Below are 13660 nucleotides of genomic sequence, written 5' to 3'. Positions count from 1 at the left end.
TGTGCCAGATGGAATGGACATGGAAAATATGGTCTTGCAAGAAATAAATTTGTATGCACACATATGTAAGTACATGTAACAATTTTAAATATAAAACTTATGAAATTGAAATTAATAAAAAACATAAATAAGTTATAAATTTTAAAAAATGAAACCATCAAACCAAATCTAGTGCTCTGAAGCATTTATCCCATGATTTCTAAGATCTTCAAAATATATTGCTAAATAGTGAACCACATAGCTCCTATCATGAACTTTATCACCACTGATATAGAAATGAACCTTCTTGATGATATTGTGTTCATTTCAGCCAAATATTTCCATCTCATCCAAATCTTGAAATTGTGTGTGTTTGTAGGCAACTTGAACAAACATTGCAACCTATTTCAAATGATAATATTGGGCATGAGGTTTTGATTTGGGGGAAAATATATAGTTCTGAGAGACATCTACAACTAAAAGATTACAACCAAGTGGAAAACATTTTTTTAGAATTACGAAGCTATATACCTTGTCATCATGCACCATGACAATGTTGGATATGTGGATATATCATAGGAAAAAAATTGGTCATAACCTCAATGTAGAGAAATTCACTCTCCTTCAATATAATTTTTTTGAATTAATCTCTTGTCTTAATTTTGTATGTCTAATATTCAAAACTCTTCACAAAATCGGTGTTGAATCATCAATATTCTTAATTTATAGTAGAAATTTATGCAAATCCCCACAATCATTGTATTGCATTTTTTTGTACTTTGAAATCTTCTAATATTTTAATTTATTACATAATATAAACTTGAAATTTTGTGTCATACTTCGAGGGATGACCATCTCTAGAATAAGTATTGTCATAATTTTTTTTGTATGATTACAACTACAAATCAAATTCAACATGATTTTAGAAACAACAAGTTTTGCATTAATTATTTATGTGTAGAAAGCAAGGGCACAACTACTCGAACATTCTTTGACATATTTTCACATATAAAAATTCTTGCTTGAATGCTTGAAATAATTCACTTTGCATTATACCTATAAAACATTTTCTATGTTTAGTTCTCACACTCTCTCATTATCTTTAATTTTTATAGTATCATCTCTACTGGAAGAAACACAAGAGCATGTGGTACAATATTCAATGACCTATCTTTTTACATCTTTAGATTTTTATTTTTTTGAGGAAGCTTATTAATATTTATTCAATTCTTTTCAATGTTTTCATATAACATGTTTCTCCTCCTAATATATCTTAGAATAATTCTTCTATCCATATTTGTAGTAAATACAAAATTTCATGTATATTTTTTGTCTATGTCAACTTCCTACTAGATATTGTAGTCATCAACACTCTATGTGTAACACTTTGTGAGGCCTCACCTTGAACCATCATAACATAGATGATACTCTCACAGTTTGAAATTTCATAACTTGATGTTTTGACACACTAATGATTTAGGTAGACAAAAACTTCTATGGTTATGTTATTTTAATACTGCATTATGATGACACTCATTTATGTTGGAGGACCTAACTTATATGTTTTAATGATTGGTGATGCATGTTTTTAGTATTTCACAATTTTTTATTTAAACCAAATTGAAAAGATGCTTGAAATGTTGAATTGTAATGTTAGGATTTTAACTTATGATATGTACTAGGACCTAGTTAACATGCTTAATGATTTGATGGTTAGGGATTCAATGTTTCACTTCTATGATAGAAAATGGATTATGATGATATTCAAAATGTTAATTTGACTATTTTAAATATAGATTAATATTGATACACAGATTTGATATTATAATGTTTTGAATATTCCCTATGAAAATGATTAGATAGGAAAGTTAAATGTGATAAGTGAATATGCTAATTAGTGTGAATTATGCAATATCAAATTGTCTATTGGAATGTTTAGAATAACTAAGAGGCGGGATGAAATAGTTTCCCAAAGTCCAAATGTAGAAATAAAGCTTTTCAATACTTCAGCATATACTTATGCATGCATTGACCATTCAATATCTTAAACACTTGCATATTAATGTCCTAGGTCAAACAACTTTGGAAAAATGTAAACATGCAATACCAAAAATTCAATGACACATTTTGACACAAGGATTTTACATGGAAACCCAATTTCGAAAAAAACCACTAGTAACATGCTACCAATTTTCACTCTTCTAAAGTGAGCTTGGTGAGGATCTAACCTTGTTAAAGGTTATAATGCATATTGTAAAATGTGACCTAGTCAAAGGATTTCAATCACCTTGTTAGGAGTGAGTCTTGTTAGAGGACTTTAGAAAATTCCATTAGAATGCCGCCCTATTAAAGGATTTACTAATGGTCGTTAGGTCAACCTTAGTCCAAAGGATTTATCTAGACTGATAAAATTATTAGAGAGTAATAGAAGGACTTGATCTAATAATAAAACAACTCATTTGTAGATTACAGTTGTCACATTCAGTCATCCATTCTACTTAGCATTCATCCTCTTCATCTCTAATAGTGTGTTCACCCTTCTAGCCTTCATCTCCTTAATCCTTCTTTCTTTGTATGCCAACTATAGACTCTTCTATTCGGCCACCATATGAAGCAACACCCTAGACTCCTTGTCTTTCTTAGGTTCTTGTGCATGACCTTAATTTATTATGGCCTCTTATCTCCTTATATAGAAGTTTTTTCTCTTTTATCACTTAACCATGATCATTCATTTTAGGGTTAGGTCAAATTCATTGAATCTTCCCATCTTTCCATTTTATTCCATTCTAGAAAATTCCCTTACAATCCACTTTGAATTCACCTTCAAATCATTTATCTTGAATTTTGTGCCACTAGCCCATCATACTTATCTTCTACACACTTCACACAATTCAAGAAATCAACTTTTTCAGCTCATATTTGTCAAATATTTGATCAAACTCATTTTACTATCACTTGGCAATAACAAACTATTTTCTTGGCAAACACAGTCTTATGATGCTCGACCAACATTGGGTTGCTCGACATACACTAAGTTTCACTTGGTCACTATTGTCATCTTCTGGTGCTTTGCACATACTAAGATTTCTCTTTGCTCGACACCCAATAGGTTTCTCTTTTCTCAACACATACTAAACTTACTGCTCAACTTCAACTAACTTTCTACTTGACCTACACTAACTTGTTCATTTTCCATTATTTTCCTAATTAGGCTTGGTAGACACTTTTCTTTACTTATCCTTCTTCTAGCCTTTTCTCAAGTATCCTTTTATTATAGGCTTTAGTAGATAAAAAACACACTATATCATCAAATTCTTTCTTGGTCTTAGTGCTCCATTTATACACCATGTAACTAAACCTTTCTCTGGGTTCTCTTGTTATTATTTCTTTTCAAGTCCTCTTCATCAATCAACCAAATGATAACATTCATACCAAAGCAAGAAATCATCTCACCAACAAGTAGCAGGTTTGACATCAGTGCCAAAATAATGATTGTTCCATTATAGCTTTCATCAATCTTCTTCATTTCGATAATCTCCTTTCAAAAATCTCTCTCTTTGGCATTGATGGAAAAACAATACCAAAAAGAAACTTAATACATTTTATCAAAATCTCTCCCTCTATTAATATGTGTGCCTTCCTCTGTATACTTTGATCTCTTTGTCATATTTCTCCCTCATCTGGTCTTGTCTCTCTTTGACAATCTTTCTCCTTCTCTAATATCTTTGATATATCCCTCTATACATTATTAGTAAACTCTAACTCTTTGAAAACAATACCAAAGACTTGTCATATATACATGTAGATATAATCAATTTAGGTTCTTCCTTTTTCAACTTGCATGTGATTGTAAATCTTCTGTTTCAGCTCCTTCTTTACTTTAAGCAAGTCTTAAAGTAAGATCCATTGCATCAAGTTGTAAAATATGTTAATCAATTCTATTGATACAGGGCACTACTCTTACTTCTTAGTAGCTTTGGATAGGGATATCACCCCTAGTTTACCTCTAAGATACTCATATGCATTCTTAGGTAAAGCCTTTGTGAATATAGCGGCTATCTTTTCTTTTGTATTCACATATTCCATTCTAACTTCTTTGTCTTGAACCAACTCTCTCAAGTAATGACAATTGATTGCAATGTGCTTTGTCTTTATGTGCATCACAAGATTCTTAGATATGTTTATGGCACTTGTATTGTCACAATAGAGTACCATAGGTTCAGTGATTTCTTCCTTCATTCCTCTAAGTAAAAATTTGATCCATACCACATTTGTGCAATTGACTATAGCAACCACATATTCAACTTTGGTAGTAGATTGTGATATAAAATTTTGTTTCTTACTAGTCCAAGTAACCAATATTTTTCCTAATAAAAATTTTCCTCCACTTCTACATTTTCTGTCATCAATGTTTCCATCTCAATCAACATCTATATAGGCTCTCAATTCAAACTTGTCATTCCTCTTGTAGTATAGACCATAGTCTTCTATTCCTTTCAAGTATCTCATAATCCTTTTAAGAACCATTAAATTATTCTCCTTAGGATTTGAGGAAAATCGTGCAACAATCCCAATAGCTAGTGCAATGCTAGGTCTACTATGAACTACGTATTGTAATTTTCCAATCATAGTCCTGTATAATGTTTCATTTACTTCAGTAGAATCATCAGTTTTGAATAGTTTGTGTCCTATCACCATAAGACTACTAATTGGTTTTGAATCTTCCATACCAAAAAATTTCAATATTTCCTTCACATACTTGGACTTAGTGATTTAAATACCATATTTTATCTCATAAACTTGCAATCCAACAAAGAACTTTATTTCTCCAAACATAGACATCACAAACTCTTTCATTATTTCATTTACAAATGTCTTACACAATGCATTTTGTCCTCCAAATGTGATATCATCAACAAATATTTTAGATAGTAAGATCCATTTACCTCCTTCTATCTTGAAGTACAAATTGTTGTTGTCATCAGTCTTCTCAAAACCAATCTTAATAAGATAGTTATGTAATCTTTCATAGCATGCTCTAGGATCTTGCTTCAAACTATATAAAGCTTTGTATAGTCTACACACCATGTTCTTGTTGTTTGGATCAAAAAATTCTTCAGGTTGTTCTATGTAAACCTCTTCTTCTAGTATACCATTTAGAAATGCTAGCTTAGCATCCATTTGATAAACTTTAAATCCTTTGTAAGAAGAGTAAGAAAGAAAATTTCTTACTCCTTTCAATCTTGCAATTGGAGAAAATGTTTCTCTATAGTAAATTCACTCTTCTTGTGCATATCCTTTACAACCTATTCTTTCCTTATTTCTTATTACTTCTCCATTCTCATCTAGTTTTTTTTTTTTTTTTTTCTATACACCCAATTGGTTCCACTAACATTCTTATTCTCGGATCTAGGTACTAGTGTCCAAGTTTTGTTCTTCTCAATCTAATCAATTTCTTCTTTCAAGGCTTGTTTCCAATCTTCATTTTCTAATGCATCCTTTACTGACTTAGGCTCATGCATGCTTAACAAACATGTATCATTTCTCAACCTATTCCTTATCATTGGTCTTCCTTCCTCATTTTCAATGATTTGTCTAGTGGGGTGATGTCTTATGACATACTTTGACAACCTTGGGCTTTGTTCTCCTTTCCTTAATGGATATTTCAATTTTAGATTCACTATTAACTTCTCTATAAGGTAACTTGGCATTCCTTTCATGTAAACTGATCTCATTATCAAAATATAGTTTGGCTTCTAATTGCAACTCAACTCCTTAGTGAAACTCAACATCCATTGTATGTGACTCAATGGTCACTTATTCTTGTTGATTCATAACTTGGTTTGTAAAATTATTAGCACTAGTAGACATGTCTTCATAGTAGTACATAAAGGTTCTATAATTTTTAGGTTCCTTCTTTCATTCATCTTCATGCACTTTTGTATATTCATCAAACTTTATAGTTGCACTTTCCACAACTTTGTTAGTGTTAGTATTTAAACACTTATAAGCTTTAGTTCTTATGGAATAACCCAAGAATATACCTTATTCACTTTTAGCATCAAGTTTACCATTTTTTTTGTTCTTAAGAATGTAACACTTGCTCCCAAATATCTTAAAATATTTGACATTGGGTGAGTATCCATACAATAATTCAAAAGGTGTGGAATTGGTACCTTTCTCGATTTGTACTTAGTTCAAGGTATAGATAGTTTTACTCACAACTTCTCTCCAATATTTCAAATCAACATTCTTCATCATTAGTGTTTTAGCACAATTCATTACAATTATGTTCCTCCTTTCAACAATCCCATTTTGTGAAGGGGTCCTAGGTGCAGAAGTCTATCTCTTGATTCCTCTATCATTATAGAATATCTCAAACATTTGATGTAAATTATCCACCTCTATTAGATCTTAGACATTTCAAGCTCTTGCTAGTTTCCTTTTCAATTCTTTCCAAGCACCAAATGTAACACTATTTCCATTGTAATACTCAAGGATAATGAACTTACTTTTCCAGTCATGTGATGTCATGAACATCTACTGTCAATGATTCATCTATCACTTTTGTTGACATAAGATATCATTGCAGTTGCCTCATCTTCATCAGAACCATCTTTCATAGCAACATAGAAGCCTTTATTATCATGATCCTTAGATTCATCATTGAGCTCTTCTTTAGCAATGTAACAAGCCCCCTTTCCCTTGTCCTTGTAGTCTTTGTTACTATCATATTTTCTACCTCTACATTTTTCTTGATTCTTGATGTTTGACTTTCTAGGACATCTTGTTGCAAATGACCAACCTCATTACAATAAAAAAATATGATGGTTAACTGACCTTTGTATTTTCTTTTACCTCTATGAGATTTCCTAGCCAACAGTGCCTCCAGTTCTTCCAACTCTTCATCATAAGTATTACAATCACTAGCAGCATGTTTGGCCTTTTTCTTTTTCTTATCTTTAGGTTCTTTTCTTGACAACTTAGCTTTGAAAGAAGACTCAATATTTTTAGATTTAAAATTATCAAAATTTGAAAGTTTAAAAGCAGTAAGTCTACCAACCAGTCCTTCAAGGGTCAGATTACTACCAAGAGTACACCTCTATTCTTGTATATAGTAGAGACTCTAATAGCATAGATAGGCAGCTGGACTCTCAATATTTTTTTGATCACAGTCCCATCTTCACTCTATCTATCAGATCCTCAAATTGCATTAACAACATCTTTGATCCTTGCTCAATACTAGACTACAGTCTCACGTTCTTTCATTCTCATTTCATCAAATTTTCCTCTAATAAGTTTAGCTTTAGCTCTCAACACATTCTTATCTACTCCATAGATCTTATGTAGGGCATCCCAATCTTCTTATCAAAATCACATTCTTTGATGTCATCAAACTCTAAATAGCTTAGGGCATATGCAATCACCAACATTGTTTGATTATGTTCCTTCTTTTGTTTTAATTATTTTGCAGTTGGGGCTCTAGTTGGATCAACATGTTCTCTAGTTGGATCAACATGTTCAATGGTGATAGTTAACTATGCATCATCTCAAAGACCTCCTAGAGGTAGCTTCATCAAACTTTTCCATGCTGGAAATTTTTCCTTATTTAACTTGGGCACCTCCTTTCTGTACATCTTGATCTCTAGCTTTAAGTACCTTCAAACTTTTTTTTCATAAGCATTGGGTGCTCTGATACCAATTGTTGGAATTTTTAAAATAACTGAGATGGGAGGTGAATTAATTATCCAATGCCCAAATGTAAAAATAGAACTTTTTAGTGGTTCAACTTATACTTATGCATGCATTGATCATTCAATATCTTAAACACTTGCATATTGTTGTCCTAGGTCAAAATAACTTTGCAAAAATGTAAACATGCAATACCACAAAATCAATCACACATTTTAACACAAGAATTTTATGTGGAAACCAAATTTGGGAAAATTTTCTAGTAACATGCTACCAATTTTCAGTCTTCTAAAGTAAGCCCTGTGAGAAGCTAACCCTATTAAAGGTTGCAATGCACACTATTAAATGTGACCTGGTTAAAGGATTTCAATCACCCTATTAGGAGTGAGCCTTGCTATAGGACTTTAGAACATTCCATTAGAATGTCACCATGTCAAAGGATTTACTAATGACTGTTAGGACAACCTTAGTCCAAAGGATTTATCTAGATTGATATAATTGTTAAAGAGTAATAGCAAGACTTGATCTGATAATAAAATAACTCACTTGCAGATTATAGATCTCATGTTTAGTCCTCAAATTTGTTTAGTATTCATCCTTTTAATCTCTAATAGCTTGTTCACTCTTCAAGCCTTCATCTCCTTAAGCCTTCTTTCTTTGTATGCCAACTACATACTCTTCTATTTGACCACCATATGAAGCAACACCTTAGACTTCTTTTCTTTCTCTAGTTCTCACACATGACCTTAATTGCTTCTAGCCTATTACCTCCTTATATAGAGAATTTAGGTATTTTACCTCTTAACCAAAATAATCCATTTTAGGGTTAGGTCAAATTCATTGAATCTTCCCATCGTTCCATTTTATTCCCTTCTAGAAACTTCCTTTACAATCCACTTTCTTCAAATGGTTTATCTTGAATTCTGTGCCACTAGGTCATCAAACTTATCTTTAACATGCTTCACACAATTCAAAAAATCAACTTTTTTGGCTTAGATTTATCAAATTTTTGATCAAACTCATTTTATTGTCATTTGACAATAAAAAACTATTTCCTTGGCAAACACTATGTTCTGATGCTTGGCCAACATTGGGCTGCTTGACATACACTAAGTTTTGCTTGGTTACTATTTCCATCTTTTGACACTCGACACATACTAAGATTTCTCTTTTCTCTACACCAACTAGGTTTCTCTTTGCTCGGCACATACAAAACTTATTTCTTGTCTTCAACTAACTTTCTATTTGGCCTACACTGATTTGCTCGGCTTCCATTGTTTTCTCAGTTAGGCTTGATAGACACTTTTCTTTACTTTGCCTTCTTCTAGTCTTTTATCAAGTATCCTTTCATTATAGCCTTTAGTAGATAATTAATACACTATATCATCAAAGTCTTTCTTGGTCTTAGTGCTCCTTTTATACACCATATAACTCAAACTTTCTCTAGGTTCTCTTTTTATCCTTTCTTTTCAATTCATTTTCATCAATCAATCAAATGATAGCATTTAGACCAATGTAAGAAATTTTCTCACCAAAAATTAGCAAGTTTGACATTAGTTACAAAATAATGATTGTTCTATGATATTTTTCATCAATCTTCTTCATTTAAACATTGTTATGCACATTTACACGTGTATTTTTATATGATTTTCATTGGACTACTAATGCTTGAGTTTAGTGTGTATGGAATTGAACCATGGAAATTAATTAGGGAAACAAGTTTTAAATAGACGTGAACACGGTATAGACAAGGTGAATCTTTGGAAGATTCAAAACCTTATTGTTATGTATTTATTTCATAATGTGAATTTGCATGTGTGATAAATTTAAATTCATGAGTAATTAGGGATATGTCATTGTGATGTGTAATGTGTCACCTAACACTTGTAATTTACCATTTGCAAATGACACATCACTTAGGGTTTTGGCCATGAGGTCACTTAACCTAAACCTAATCCTCATTTTATACTTAAGGAAACCCCCTTGGGAGAGTGTTAGGCATGTGAATTTCATTTTCATACTTAATAAGGATTTTAGAGGGCCCAAATGTGGTCCCAAAGTGATATTTTTGTGAAAATAAGTGACCCGCATGATAATATAACATGTTAAGGGTTTAAATATAACTATTTAAGTGCCTAGCTAACTAAGGAGACCCTTTAAAACAATGCATTTTTCAACCGATTAAAAAATAGAGTTGCATCATGATGTTATCCTCACATTTCCGCTTAGTCAAAGTTGCATTTTTGGTAGGTACAAAAGTGTAAGAGATAGTGGGCTTGATCTTTTTCCAAAAGTGGGATAGTGGGTGGGATAGTGGAAGAGTCTTTTTAGAGGACTTGTGACAAACTAGTAGAGTGTTCACCCTCTCTCTAAGTTTACAAGCAATTAGGGTTATTGGAGGGAAAATGCTGAGGAAGGGAGATCTTCAACAACTATGATTTCCATTTTCTTGGAATCAAGGTTGGTGCTCATGCCATAGTTTCTCATTGAAGCTTGCATTATGGTGTTGAATATATGTTCATGAAAAAATATAATTGTGCATTATGTGTTGTGTTGTAAATATTTTGGGATGTTATTTGTTGTATTTTGTTACTTTGGTTTTTCCTTATTTTTTCAATGAATGTTGTTTTGTGGTGTGAAGGCTTCACTCACTCTTGGGAGAGAAGACAAGCCTTGGGTGAAGGGCTTAGTTGGGCTTGAAAATATAGTTGAGAGCCTTGGAGTATGGGATCTATTATAGTCATGATCATTTATATCTTTCTTTGGAAGTGACAAGAGCAGTATGGTGGTAAGAGGAAGTTTATGGAGTATGGGCTCCAAGAAAGCTATAGTTGACGATAGTATGTTTGGGAATTTATTATGAAGAGGAGGATGATTGTGAAAGCTTCAAAAGGGCATGGAAATTGTTGATTGTGAAAGCCCTGAAAGGTCATGGAAATTGCTTATTACAAATATTGTTTGATATGGAAAGTATCCTCTTTGAGAATCCCACCTTCACCCAATGTTCATGATTCCATTTGAGAATCATGTGCAAAGCCTTGTATGGGGTTGTGAAATGTTGTGTTTATGTGTTGTTCATGCATTAGTGAGTTGTTTGTGTGTATCTCATTTGGGCCTTGTTTCCCCTAGCTCAGGGGTGGTCTCTTTGGAGGCCTATGGTTGGGAGGAGAGTCTCCATGGTTCTTTTTCTTAATGGATCAATGTGAAATGCTTATATTTATCAATGTGATGATGTAGTGTGAGGAAAAATCGTATCATTATGTGCTTCATTTGAATGAAGATTTTTCTATCTATGTTGTGTATTAGCTTTGTAAGAATGAAATCTCCATTATATGTACATTATTGTGAAATGTAATTTCATGGAAGAGATAATAATCTTGGGAGATGAATATAGTTTATTGCATTATAAGTTTGATCAAAGTCATATGGGTGTATTGAAATGGAAGGATTGATGGATCAAAATAGTCTTAGATGGAATGTAAAATGGACCCATATCTAGGATAGTTCATTGCTATTACTCGTGTAATGAACATACATTATTGATATACTCAATTGAATCATGAAGTAATACAAGAGATTGTATTTCAATTAGATTTTTCATGTAAAGAAATCTCCCTAAACATTAGATTATCAATAAATGTCAATCAAAATTCCATTATTCATAGAAAAGAGTAATCTATTAAGTGTCATGTTGATCATGCTTTTAGTTCATTTCTTGTGTTAAGTCATTGTTCAAGATTTCTAAAAAGATCCATTAATCTAGGTATTTACATGGAAATATGAAGGTGGCATTATATTACTACTAATCAAATATATTAAACATCATAGCTGAAATAATGGATGAACTCCCATGAGAAAATATGCATGTACATGCATTTTTTTTTATCTCTCTAGAATTTGCATGGGAAGTGGTCAATTATCCCACTCCCAAGTACAATCCAATAAAATAATCCTAGGGAATATTTCATAGGACCTCTGACTCCTAAGTTTATATATATATATATATATATATATATATATATATATATATATATATATATATATATATATATATATATATATATATATATATATATATATATATATATATATATATATATATATATATATAGGAAGTGTTGGTGTTTTAAAACTACTGAACAATAAAATGCTCAATACCAAAATGATATTACTCACACAACCTAAGGATTAGCCAATTCCTATTAACAATTATATGTGCAAACCATTTGGACCCAACTTCAACAAAACCAAGGATGGTTTTCTACTCTTTAGGCTCTGCAAAACTAGGGTGGATATACCCAGGGGATGATTCAAGGCTAGATGCTACTAAATGAGAATTATTTTAGTTTCATTTTGATTCTCATCTCATATCCTCAGACACATGCATGATTTTGGTAGTTTGGATAAAACACACCCCATATAATAGATTTGGTCACAATTCTTCTATAGATTTTCAAGTATTCCAAACAATAGTGGCAAACTAAGGCTAAAACATTCCATGCAAACAAGTGCTGACCACATTTAAAAATCTTCAAGAAAAGTAAAATAAAGCTGAATATGATTTTAGATTTGATGCTTCTTCATGGTATACCTATCTATAGACTAAATTAATAAGATCAATTCCTATTCCATTGGGACTCAGAGTCTACTGCAATTTTATGGATATGATTTTTTGCCTTATAACAAATCTTATCAGCAATTCTTACTAAAAGTTCATTCTTATAGACATCCTTTCTATTAGCATGAAAATTCCATCAAATTCATCAAAGAATTTAATTAATTCATTGAATTAATAGCAGTAATGAATTGACACAAAAACTAAATGAATTGCATTCAATTAAGCAAGCTCTACTCACATAATCTCAAAATAACTAGGTAACAGCAAAGGAGACAAAATTCAATAAGAACTAATATGGGGACAGCTCAAGATTTGTATTAATTTCACTTGAAAATTGTATACAATTGTAGTAAACTCAGAATGACCTTAGAAAGAAACACAGATCATTCCACATTAATGTATTCTCAAGAAATTTATAGAGAAGATACATCATAAAGTTTTCTCGACTTACTTGGACCAAAAAAAACCTAAGTGTAAAACTAAAAAGCATTAGAAATTAGACCCTTCTCTAGCCCTAGAATCTCACTTAAATAATGTGAGATGCAACAAGCTTCAAGTGTAGAGAATTGACAGGTGTCCTTTTACAAAGATATTTACATTTTTCTTAGCAGAAAAGACAAAATTTCAAGAAATAGGAATGTAACATCATATTATTCTCTTGGTAGGCCCCTTTTTTCTATTACATCCTCACATATTGGAAATCTCATGATTGGTCTTTATTCATTCTATGTCCTCAGCGTATATAGCTACCAGACTTGATAGCGATGTGTCAGGCTCTAATTTATGCAGCTTCACCTCCACTCTATCATTTTCACTCATACATCATGTGTTACCAAGGTGAAAATTATTCTTGATTCTAAGTTTGCTGCATCATCTAACTAATCCATTGCATCTTTAGCATGAGATGACTGACCTTCTTTGTCTTCTTCTTTTCTAGGTGTTAATTTGTAATTCATCTTCATGTACTTCATCATCATCACTTTCAACTTCTTCTAGTTGCTCACCAAAAGTAATATCCATAATCCACTTGTCATAGAGTGTATCATTTGGCTAGTCAAAATGTAGAATATCCTATTATTTCTTGATGATATATCTAGCTTCCCTATCAATATCAACAAAATCTTGTTTCAAAGAATCAAAGAATATCTGGGCTTTCACTATTTCCTTTGTTGTTGTATCCCACCATGCATGCCCTATTTCATTGATAATTTTATTCATCCTTAAACAAAATAAATCATCAAGTTCCTTAGCCCACTCATCCTTGTTTTTCAAATTATTCCTTCTATCTAGGGCATGAGGAAATAAACTAAACTTTTGGCCTTTATTTAAATAGCCAACCATTATTCTATGCAAATGAATTCTCTTATTATA

Source organism: Cupressus sempervirens, chromosome 10 (genome assembly GCF_028749045.1).
Source record: "Cupressus sempervirens isolate cs-2001-9-10 chromosome 10, ASM2874904v1, whole genome shotgun sequence".
Classification (NCBI taxonomy): Eukaryota; Viridiplantae; Streptophyta; class Pinopsida; order Cupressales; family Cupressaceae; genus Cupressus; species Cupressus sempervirens.
The sequence above is the reverse complement of the archived record's forward strand: the minus strand, read 5'-3'. Positions refer to the sequence as shown.